Consider the following 11,794-nt stretch of genomic DNA (forward strand, 5'->3'; position numbering starts at 1 on the left):
CTCGTCATGGTGCTTTGCTGGCATCATCAATGGGAGGGATCCTTCGAGGGAGAATAAGCCAATTGTTTCATTTGCCACCATTAATTGCTTGGACATTAAAAGATCCCACGGTGTCTTTTGCAAGATTATGCCGTTGTGCACCAGGACCCTGGCCAAATTCCAAATTCCTCCCAGACTAATGCTGGGAAACGTAACGGCAAACCACCCAGTGCATTCCTTGATACAGGATTGCTCCAGCAGCATCGATGCTCCGAGAAGTTGTCTGCGGACTCTAAAATGAACAAATAAAAATTTTTATTAGGTGCTTATGCTCTCTGGAATTGGGAAAGCGATTGAAAAATTCCATCAGACATTTTGTTTTTTAAAGGGTTTGCTCATTTTGTTTAATCCAATTGTTACATAGTTGACATTACCAAACATTCCCTCCCATACGCTGCATTGGTTGAACATGTTTTTTTGAGTGTGTACGCATACAAAGAACTAATATTTTAAAAGTAAGACATGTTTATGTCCTTCAGCAATTGCTCAGCAGGTACTTACAGATGAAATCTGAATGAATCATCACTCCATGCTGTCATCTTCTCTCATCTGTGTATTAATGGAGAAGACACATGACATAATTAAAAGACAGTCAACACAATTAGAATGCAGTCTGTTGGCAGAAAATGACTATTCCAAAATGGACTGAGAATAATTGTTTGGTACAATGTGGTTATAGTACCACATAGTGTGGAAAACACATGGTGAAAAAAAATCAAGTATCCATTTATTGGAGTAAAAATTCCAAGTAAATTATCCCATCGGCATGCATTGAAAGACTTTCGTTTCAGGGGCCCAGGGGCTTTAGTGCAGTCTGGCTTGAATTTGTGGGTGGGATGGGATGTCAGGCTGAAGCTTTTTCGGCAATCTTTTTAAAACAGGCAAAGTGCATCAGGAAGACGAGATTGTGTGACTGCTAGTTGCTTTTTCATCAAGGTCTTGGTTCAAATCCAATCTGCTCGTCAAGTTAGCAAAGCAATGGTGAGTCCGAAGGCATTACTGTGAACTTTCCAGCAAAGACGTGTGCGAAAAGAAACGCCATTCTATATTCCGTGTGGCAAGTTGAAAAAAATACTGATGCCAAAACAAAAAACAACTGATGGGGAAAAAACAACTGATGCAAAAAAAAACAACTGATGCAAAAAAACGGATGCAAAAAAAACTGATGCAAAAAAAAAACTGATGCAAAAACAACTGATGAAAAAACAACTGATGCAAAAAAATGCAAAAAAAACAACTGATGCAAAAATAAAAAACGCAAAAAACAACATGCAAAAAAACAACTTATGCAAAACAAAATAACATGCTAAAAAACTGATGAAAACAAAACATGCAAAACAAACAAACAACTGATGTAAAAAAAACAACTGATGCCAAAAAAACAACTGATGCAAAACAAAATAACATGCTAAAAAACTGATTTAAACAAAACATGCAAAAAAACCATGCAAAAAAATTGATGGAAAAAACAACTGATGCAAAAAAAAAACTGATGCAAAACAAAATAACATGCTAAAAAACTGATGAAAACAAAACATGCAAAACAAACAAACAACTGATGTAAAAAAAAACAACTGATGCCAAAAAAACAACTGATGCAAAAAAACAATTGATGCAAAAAACTGATGCAAAAAAAACTGATGCAAATAAAACAACTGATTCAAAAAAACCAACTGATGCAAAAAAAACTGATGCAAAAAGTACAAAAAATACAACTATTGCAAAAAACAACAACATCCTATGCAAAATAAGGACTTTTGGTTGGAAAATCCACGATTATTTCATGGAGTTTGTAGTCTGAGTCTGACACAATAATCTTGCTTCATTAATCCGTGCCCAATATATTTCTCGAGGATCAAGTTTTGGAGGCAACTTGATAGAAAGAATAACAAATGAGATCAGATGTGGTCTTGGTTGTTCAACCTTTTTGTTGAGACGAGCTTCGTCTTTTAAAATGAAGCGGAGAGATTTCCTTTCCCGGTGAAAAAGCACAAAGCCCTGTTGTCGACACTGAGATTTAAACAGACGGCTTTAGCTCTGCTCAAATGCGCCTTTGCTCTCAGACATTCAAGCCGGTAACAAAGATTAGAGCAGAGGGAAGAACAATGGATTCCTCACTACATGCAGGCAAAACCTAAAAAGCCAAATGGGCTGTGGGCAGTGAAGCGGATTGAAACGTAAGCTCGTAGCCTTTCGAGAGACCTCTGTTTTGTGCTGTCTGACGTTCTTAGAATTTCGTCCCCTTAGAGACCGTGCCCTTTGTAAAACCTTTCCCATACCTGTAAAGGATTGAGTAAGGAGCATGGATGTTGCTTTGGAATACCGTTATACCCTGCAAGTCTCTGCTGTTGGCAACTGTTTCAATGCATTTCTGCGGAATTTCAGATGTTGACAAGTGAAGGACGTGTATTTGAAATGTTTTGTCATTGATTGATTAAACGAATTTATTGCCATCTATATGTTGCTCCGTTTTGGTGGTGGTTCATCATACTGCCCTGGTTGAGAATTCTTCCTCAATGGATAGTCAGTTGACTTTCCTTTCAAGGGGATGATTATTCCAATAATTTTGCCCAAGATACGCAGAGTGCATTTGTCTTTGTTTACCTTGTTTATTCTTTCTCAATTTTCCCCTTGTTTCAAGGCCCTGATACAGTATCTTGGGGTTTTCCAGGACTTGCACCCTCTTTTTCTCCTTTGTCAATAAAGGGTTTTCCAGGACTTGCGCCCTCTTTTTTTCTTTGTCAATAAAGGGTTTTCCAGGACTTGCACCCTCCTTTTTTCTTTGTCAATAAAGGGTTTTCCAGGACTTGCACCCTCCTTTTTTCTTTGTCAATAAAGGGTTTTCCAGGACTTGCACCCTCCTTTTTTCTTTGTCAATAAAGGGTTTTCCAGGACTTGCGCCCTCATTTTTTCTTTGTCAATAAAGGGTTTTCCAGGACTTGCGCCATCTTTTTTTTCGTTGTCAATAAAAGGTTTTCCAGGACTTGTGCCATCTTTTTTTCTTTGTCAATAAAGGGTTTTCCAGAACTTGCATCGTCTTTTTTTCCTTTGCCAATAAGGGGGTTTCCAGGACTTGCATCCTCTTGTTTCTTTGCCAACAAGGAGTTTTCCAGAACTTGCATCCTCTTTTTTGCTTTGTCAATAAGGGGGTTTCCAGGACTTACCCCCTCATTTTTTCTTTGTCAATAAGGGGTTTTCCAGGACTTACACCCTCTTTTTTTTCTTTGTCAATAAAGGGTTTTCCCGGACTTGCGTCCTCTTTTTTTTCTTTGTCAATGAAGGGTTTTCCAGGATTTGTACCATCTTTTTTTCTTTGTCAATAAAGGGTTTTCCAGGATTTGTACCATCTTTTTTTCTTTGTCAATAAAGGGTTTTCCAGGACTTTCGCCCTCTTTTTTTCTTTGTCAATGAAGGGTTTTCCAGGACTTTCGCCCTCTTTTTTTCTTTGCCAATAAGGGGTTTTCCAGGACTTGGACCCTCATTTTTTCTTTGTCAATGAAGGGTTTTCCAGGACTTGTGCCATCTTTTTTTCTTTGTCAATAAATGATTTTCCAGAACTTGCATCGTCTTTTTTTCTTTGCCAATAAGGGGTTTTCCAGGACTTGGATCCTCATTTTTTCTTTGTCAATAAAGGGTTTTCCAGGACTTTCACCCTCTTTTTTTTCTTCGTCAATAAAGGGTTTTCCAGGACTTGTGCCATCTTTTTTTCTTTGTCAATAAATGATTTTCCAGAACTTGCATCGTCTTTTTTTCCTTTGCCAATAAGGGGGTTTCCAGGACTTGCATCCTCTTGTTTCTTTGCCAATAAGGAGTTTTCCAGAACTTGCATCCTCTATTTTTCTTTGTCAATAAGGGGTTTTCCAGGACTTACCCCCTCATTTTTTCTTTGTCAATAAGGGGTTTTCCAGGACTTACACCCTCTTTTTTTCTTTGTCAAGAAAGGGAAAGTGTAGTCGGGAGGATTAATGCTTGAGAGTGAAAGCACCGCCAATGAAAACGATCGCCTTGGGTAAGGCTATGGACCGACATTTCGACCACCGAGTGATATTCATCTGGGACTATGCGGGCAACGTGCGTCAGGCCTTAAATCATGAAATACTCTAAGAGGGAGAGAGGGGGCCAGGGAATGGGGGTGGAGTCTTGTGTCCATGGAAGACAGTGAGACCAGTGCTGATGATGAGACACAACATAATGGAGGCAAAATAGATTTATGGAGGCAATGTGTCAAGACTTTATACTTCAGCAGAAACTTGAGATTTGTTCGAGTTACCTATTCAAAGAACAGTCATTTAAGAACAATTTAAACTGAGAAATTGCCTTTATATTGTTGTCCACCTTCTATGTTAGGCTGTAACTGAATGATCATTACTTTTTCCAGGTAGGGCCTATCACCATAGATAGTTGCATTTGGCTGGCAGGATGGCCTAGAGGTACGCACACTCGGCTCTAAGCTATTTAGCCTGGGTTTGAATCCCGAACCAGCTATAAACTGTCAGTTTGGTGTTTCATAGGCAGGGTGATTCATCAATGTGTGTGCCGTCCTTCGGCTGGACGTTAAACTGGGAGTCCCGTCTGCCAGCATGGGTTGGTGGATGTTAAAGGTCCCATGGTGTCCTTCCCAAAAAGTAGGCGAGTATCGCCTGCCTGCACCATGGCCACATTCCAAATTCCTGCTCTAACTAGGCGAATGTCAGGCTTTGCCAGGCCGGTTCGTGAAAGACTTGGGCCAAGCTTCCCCCAGCCGACCCCACAAGGTGGGATATTAGTGGCCGTTAAGAACAACAAAAAAACATACATAATTGCATAATGGGCCTAAATATTGCCTTAAAAGATACTATACCCATCATTTCACCCGTGGCACACTGAATCCTGTTGTAAAGCATTTGCCATCAAGAAAGGTAATCTCATGTCATTCACAAAGGCCAAACAAGTGTGTGTACCCTCAAGAGAGCCAGAAAAAAACATCTTCTCAACCTCAAATCTGAGCTCTTCTTTCTCAGACCTTGTGCCTTGTCAAGACTATCTCTGGTGCATGCTTCCCCTTCATCCTACCCCTCAGTAGAACACCACAGCCGATCAGAGAACTGCTCATGAGAAGGCCGATTGCCTCAATTCTGTATTTGTTTCCAAATATTGCCGACTCAATCCCTGCTCCCTGTACAAGACCTTCCTACTCACAAGCAACTCATCCTTCTGGACACTGTTGTCTTTCTCACCTGCGAAAATGGAGAAGTTGCTGGCAACCCTCGACTATGATTGTGTAATGGGCCTAGACGCCATCAACGCTCATGTCCTCAAACACCTGCTCTGCCGATATTGCATGTCCTTTTCTGCTCTTTTCATCCTCGCATTTGCACAAAGTCACCTTCCAATGACCTGTCAGCCATTATCACTGCATTACACAAACATGGCACAGAAACTATGGCAGAGAGCAGCAGGGTGTCATGTTGTTTCTATTATTTATGTTAGATCAGGTCATAGAAAAGATCAGACCGTGCCTCACCATTCTAAATTCCCAATAATAAAATTTACCTTTGTAAGGGTGTCAGGGGTAGGTGGCAATATCGCAAGTAATAAAACCCCTTGTACTGTGGAGTGGGGATATTGTTTCGTAATATCATAAATATTATACTATTATCATAGGTCTTGTTATTAAGTTTGTAATGAGAATCAGCTTTGGAAAAACGCCACAAAAACACCTTGGAAGAACTCCACAGAAGCAGCAGAAAGGGTCGCGTTATTAATCCTTGTGGGGTGTCTAGATTACAGTAGATCTTCGAGCAGGTGTGCTTGTCGACATGATAAGCATTGACTGATGCCCGGATTCCTCGAACCTCCTTTCAGTTTAGTGTTAAACAGCATTAGCGACTGTTTAAAAAGGTAATTATACGTGTTTGTGGTTTATAATATGTGTACTTCTGGTTGAGGCCGTTGCTCCCATGAAAAAGACACGATAAGCTGGGGAGGTGGGATATTATTAGTATTTATATTGTTTTGTAATAACGTTAATATTATGCTATTATCATTTGTTTTGTTATTAGAAGCGTCCTTGGAAAAACGCCACGATAAAGCTAACTTAACAGGATATACACATGAACACGCATCCCCATCGGTGGGGAAAATCCCCTTGGTACGATAAGTCTTCCACTTCTTAATGATGGAGTTCACCGTACTCAAAGGGATAATGAGTGACTTTGAAGTCTTCATATGAACCCTCTCCTGAACAGTGCTTCTCCACCACTTTATGTCTGACTTCATTGGAAAGCTCCTTTGTCTTCATGTTTGCCTTGTTGGTTGATCAAGTGGATTTCACCTTAAAACTCCTTAGATAAGTGGGGGAGCTTAATTTTTTAATTTAATCCACTGATTACATACAAGTGAAACCTATTACACTTATTTTGTAACCTTATAAACAATACTTTGCTCCTGGTGTCATGGGATTTTCTCTGTTACTCCAACTTATTCATATTTTATTTGCATTTTACCTTCATCACTTTGGAGTAGTTTGTGAAGACTATATACTAAGTATGATTTGAAAGCATCATGAGATAAGCTCAGGTGGGATCAAATGTGAAAACTTTGGAAGGGGGGTGGTGGGAAAGGGGAATACTTTTGCAGGCCACTGTATATCGATATACACTGCATAGCATGAGAGGGTGTGGAATATGACAGGCACAGTATTGGGGTGAATATGGCTATGCAGGTATGAAGCCAATTGACGTTCCATTCTATGGTGTTTAATGAAGCCAACATCTCTGAAACTGCTACTTACTCTTCCCTACGCATGCGCAGTCAGACCGAATTCTGAGCCAAAGTACAGTAAAACTGCAAACTTGTCTTCCTATTTATATTCCGATTAGTGTTCAAAATACAACATTCCATTTAAACAAGTTGTTCCTCGATCATAAACCGACGATCATAAACCGACGATCATAAACTGATCAGATGCACAGACGGACCTGAATCAATTGCTTAACCCCACTTTTTGGCTTCGCATGCGCAGGGTAATAATGCCTCAGCAGTAGTAGTAAATACCCATTCCCTCTAGAAACTCATGCTAAGTTCACAGGGTTTTTTGTTTTCAATAATGTTCAATAATACAGTGACAGGATTGCGCAATAAGGAAGAGATACAATAAGGATGTCTCTACATTCGAGGTGTATCTCCATGGTTTGTCAGGTTGGCTGTGGGACCAGAAAAGCTCCTTTTTATTTATTTTCTTAATCTTATTTTCATTCTTCTGTTAAAAGACCTTCCTTATCTACCTTCTTTCCCCCCCTCGAGGCCTCTACATAGTTTCATGTGGCAGAACTTAGTTCGTAGCTTGAGGAGGAGATGAAGAAGGTAGTAGAGAAGAAGAAGTGCACGCGGCCAGTGTGGAGGTTTTGCTGGCTCGAGTGTTGGTGGGAAAAGTGAAAGGCGGCAAAAAAGAGAGGGACGAGTGCCCGGTTTTTGTGGCGAGGAACTTGACCATCTGTGGAGAAGTTCAATGATCCCTCCTGAGGGCTATCAGTTGGAAGCACTGTATGCATAGGAGGGACTGGTGTGGAACTAGTAAGGAAGAAGGCGTATGGGGGCCTGGTACATGAGGTGCCGGATAGCAAAATGGGAGAGCGCAGAAGCGTGTAGAGCTCGGCAAGTATCGTCTTCGCCAACCAGAGGAAAGGTGCTGTTTCCTGGTGTTTGAGGAATTCGAAGAGTTGCGCTGATTGATTGGCTCGTGGAGGGTGAAGATATGACCCGAGGAAGAGAGGCGGGTGAAGGCACCATTTTTGGAGTCTATGGCTGGGACGGGGATGCAGGGAGTCATCCAAAACAGGCTTGAATCCCTTCCCAGTCATTCTCTTTCCATTATTTCATTTCCACTTTTATTTTATACCCTGACAAAAATTATTTTGTTATTTTGCTTACTCCTCTCCCACTCCATCTCCCCTCTACCCCCCCCCCCCCTCCTCCCGGGATTAGATAGGGATATTTGTTGGGGTGTTTGATTGTGATGTCTGTCTTGTCCCGGCGCCTGTCTGTCCTTCATTAATTAATTATTTTTCTATCTCCACATGTCCGTGGAATTTTCCTATTGTTATTTTTTATTGCTTGGTCATATATCCTGCAGTTTGGTTTATCCAGAGTGAAGGATATGTACTCTTTTTTTTTTTTGAACTTGCATTGCATTGCTGGATCGGCATTTATTTGGATATTGTGTATTGCTGAGCAAGGCTGATCTCCTGTGTTTTGATTTATCCTGAGTAAAGAATCTGCATTCATTTTTGAATTTGCATTGCATTGGTGGATTGGCATACATTTGCATACTGTGTATCACTTAGTGGGGGTGTAAGGTTGCGTAAGCATTCGGATAATCTCGCTCTGTCATAACTGGCTGCTTAAATGGCGCGACCCACAAATGGGGAATGTATTGACCTCCCGAGTACGTCAATTAGGATCTCTGGAGCAATAGTCTGTACCCCGAACCCTCTACCCAAGGACTGGGTCGTAACACTCAGCGCGTATGCAAAACTTGGTGGAGATTGGCCCAGCTGTTCTTTTTCCATGATTTTCAAACGTGCGTACATGCATTCATACATACGTAGATACAGACTTACATACATACAGACGTACATACGTATCGCTCATCGATAGAGCCATACATAAGTAGATACATACGTAGATATATACACACATACATAGATACGGACGAACGTACATGCATACAGACATACATCGAGATACATACAGACATACATACGGACATACATACGTATGCACGTATAGACATACATACATACGTACATACAGACGTACATACAGAGCATTGCCTTATTTTATATCATAGGATATAAGAAACAGTAGAGTATTTCCATTAAAAACACTGCACACACACACACACACACACACACACACACACACACACACACACACACACACACACACACACACACACACACACACACACTAAACCGTTCTACACCTCCCTGCTAAGCACGACATATGTGGAAACAAAGGAGGAATGTCAGATTAAAAATTTGCATGGCTGAATAAATATACCTCCGATGGGACAATGACTACTTTTCAATGAAAGCACAACAAAACAACAAAACAAACAAAACACAAAACCCAAACAAATACTCACTGTAATCAGGGCAAGATGCATCCAGAATTATAATGGCTCAGCCCTGTCTTTGCCCATGTCTGTTTTAGAAAATGTTTTTCCACCAACTTGTGAAATCTTGGATCATATCGTTACAAGCAATGACGTCATTCTAACTGGCTTTCAAAGTCCCAATCTGGATGATGCAGTCCGGTACAAAGAACACAAGGAGATGAGACATGGAGAGTGAAATTCACCATTATTCGATCATTGACCAAATACAGCACTGGAGTGTCAGGAGGAATGCAAAAACCCAAAGATAGTCATCAGGAGGAACCTGGATAGGATTCAGGTTTCAACTGATACTCCTCTACCATCAAATACATCCAGGCACAGTCAGGTGAACCCTACAAAAACGATTCGCACTGTTTGCAAGATTTTTTGCAAGAACTATTTGCAAGATTCACCTCTCCATAGACAAAAAACGAGAAGGCAAGAAAGGAAAGATAGAGGACAAATAAACAAGTAAATCATGCAACAAACACACATACACACCCTTTAACTTAACCACACCTAACAATTAACATGTAACCTCACGTAACCTCATCTAACTATACCTAAACACACCTAACCACACCTAACCTGACCTACCCTTGACCTGACCATCACCATCTATTTCTATCAATTGTTTAAATGTTTGTGCCGGTCAGCAGGCTTGTAACCCCAGTCATGTGGTGGCCATTACTTGTTGGTCCTGAAAGATTCTGGTGTTTGCCATCACCATTTTATTCCATTGTCCGGTGTCCTCACGCACAAGGGTGCGTTGCTTGCAAAACCGTTTCTCTTCCCGTTTTACTTTCTGTGGGTTTGGCCAAGACCCAAGCCAGTGGGTTTAGCAACTGGAAACGACCAGGATAAACTACTCAGGAAGCTAGGCCTTCATGACAAGCCGGATTGCCAGTTTGAGATGGGCTTGCCAAAGCTGACCCCTCTGGCAACTGTGAACTTTATCCAAACAACAATAGCAGGAATTCTTCAGTTGTCAAAGATTAGAATCCACCGTCCCACCTACGTTTCCTTGCCAGGGTATATGGCTGCCTTCGTTTGGCTTTACGTTTGCTGCTCCTTAGTCACCACTTTCTTGACTCTTGCAATAATAAATAAAACCACCTTTAGAGGCCATTTTTCCCCACAAAGCGGGGGTTGGCCTTTTTCGGGAACCGTGGTTGTTGTTGTTTTTTGGTCCCCTTTTTGAAGCAATGTTTTACAGCCGGATGCCCTTCCTGACGCCAACCCTTTTTGCCGCCTTTAACGACAAACAGGGAATTACCAGTGAACTGGTACTCAATTAGCTGACCTCGGAAGGATGACAGGCTGAGTCAACCCCCCTGGCGTTAATTCAGCGATCGACCGGGATTCGAACCCAGGATCCTCGGATCCTAAGCCGCCACCCTAGCCGCCAGCCCAACACCAGGGTTGTAGCGCAATGTCGCGCAATTGCAATGAAAAGCGCAAATAGCGAGACGAGACTGCGAGCAGAAGTCGTATTTTAAAGATGCTCCTCAAAAGGCAAAGTGCAGTGAGCTTACCATCAACCCCATTACCCAAACCCCAAGAAGCTATTTAAAGTTATCTGATTGAAACTCCAACTTCGAGATGAAAGATTAAAATTGCAACCTATTGCTGCTCAAAAGCTTCCACTGACACAGACACCATGTGCCATTCACAAAAGTTTCCCCATGTTTGTTCCCTGGCCAGCTTTTCAGAAACTTGCAAACTGCAAAACAGGATTACCCAATGGTGTTCACCCCTATGGTAAATAAGTGTACATAACTTACTCCTTAGAAAGTTTTTTATTTGTAAACTCGACAAAACCGGTTTCAGGTCCAAAACCCCAAAAATCCAGAAATCGGTTTGATGCAAGAATTAAAAACTCAATGTGATGTCTTTATTTGTATACAAAATCTCAGCTCGTAGAAGAGCAATTTGGCAGAAGGTAATATGGTAAGATACTGACAATGGGGCCACAATTAGACACAAGTAAGAGAAATCAAGAAAAGGAAAAGAGGAGCAGAGGAAAGACAGACAGGGGAACAAGTAAGAGGGAGGTGTTAGGTAGAGGTCATAGGGGTATAAAGGATTCCATGATGGGATGGCAGATGACATGAGATGGTGGGGCACTGTTTGCGTGAAACCCCGAGGAGAATGGTGCGATTAATCAGTTTCTGGAAGGTGGCTCATCCAATAAACTCCACATCAACAGAGAGTGACGCAGCTCAGTCTCAGTGGGACTGTGCATCATAATATAACAAGATTGGGCCTAATACACTGTTTTGAGGCACTACAGCCTCCACTGGGAGAGGAGAGGGTACCATTGACAGCAACGCTTTGACTGTACGCATGAAGGAAGTCAGTAAGCTTGGTGGAAGATGTCCTCAGATGCCACAGACAGTAATATTGACAAGCAGTGCAGGATGTCAGAATGTGTTGAATTCCTATTGTATTGACCAGGAAAGTAGTCCTGATCTCTTGTTTGAGATTTAGATCCTCTGACCTAAGTCCTTTACTGTGAGAGAAGTTGTATGTCCATAGTTCAGTGATTGCTACGGCATCCAAATTGATGGTCAGAAATCAGGCTATTTGAAAGGAGTGTGACGCGGGAAGAATTAA

The 11,794-nt window shown here is 41.4% G+C and overlaps 1 long non-coding RNA gene across 1 annotated transcript in view; it reads right to left on the reverse strand.

Moving 5' to 3' along the window:
- Nucleotides 1-216: 216 nt before the first annotated feature.
- Nucleotides 217-11,794, reverse strand: part of LOC137422508 (uncharacterized) — a 12,401-nt gene continuing 823 nt past the window's right edge. The window contains exons 2-3 of the long non-coding RNA XR_010983492.2: nt 541-588; nt 217-271 (exon numbers count right to left, since the gene is read on the reverse strand). This is a non-coding gene — a long non-coding RNA (uncharacterized LOC137422508). The remainder of the gene's footprint in view (nt 272-540; nt 589-11,794) is intronic.

This window comes from Myxine glutinosa, chromosome 2 (genome assembly GCF_964187855.1).
Source record: "Myxine glutinosa chromosome 2, kmMyxGlut1.1, whole genome shotgun sequence".
NCBI lineage: Eukaryota > Metazoa > Chordata > Myxini > Myxiniformes > Myxinidae > Myxine > Myxine glutinosa.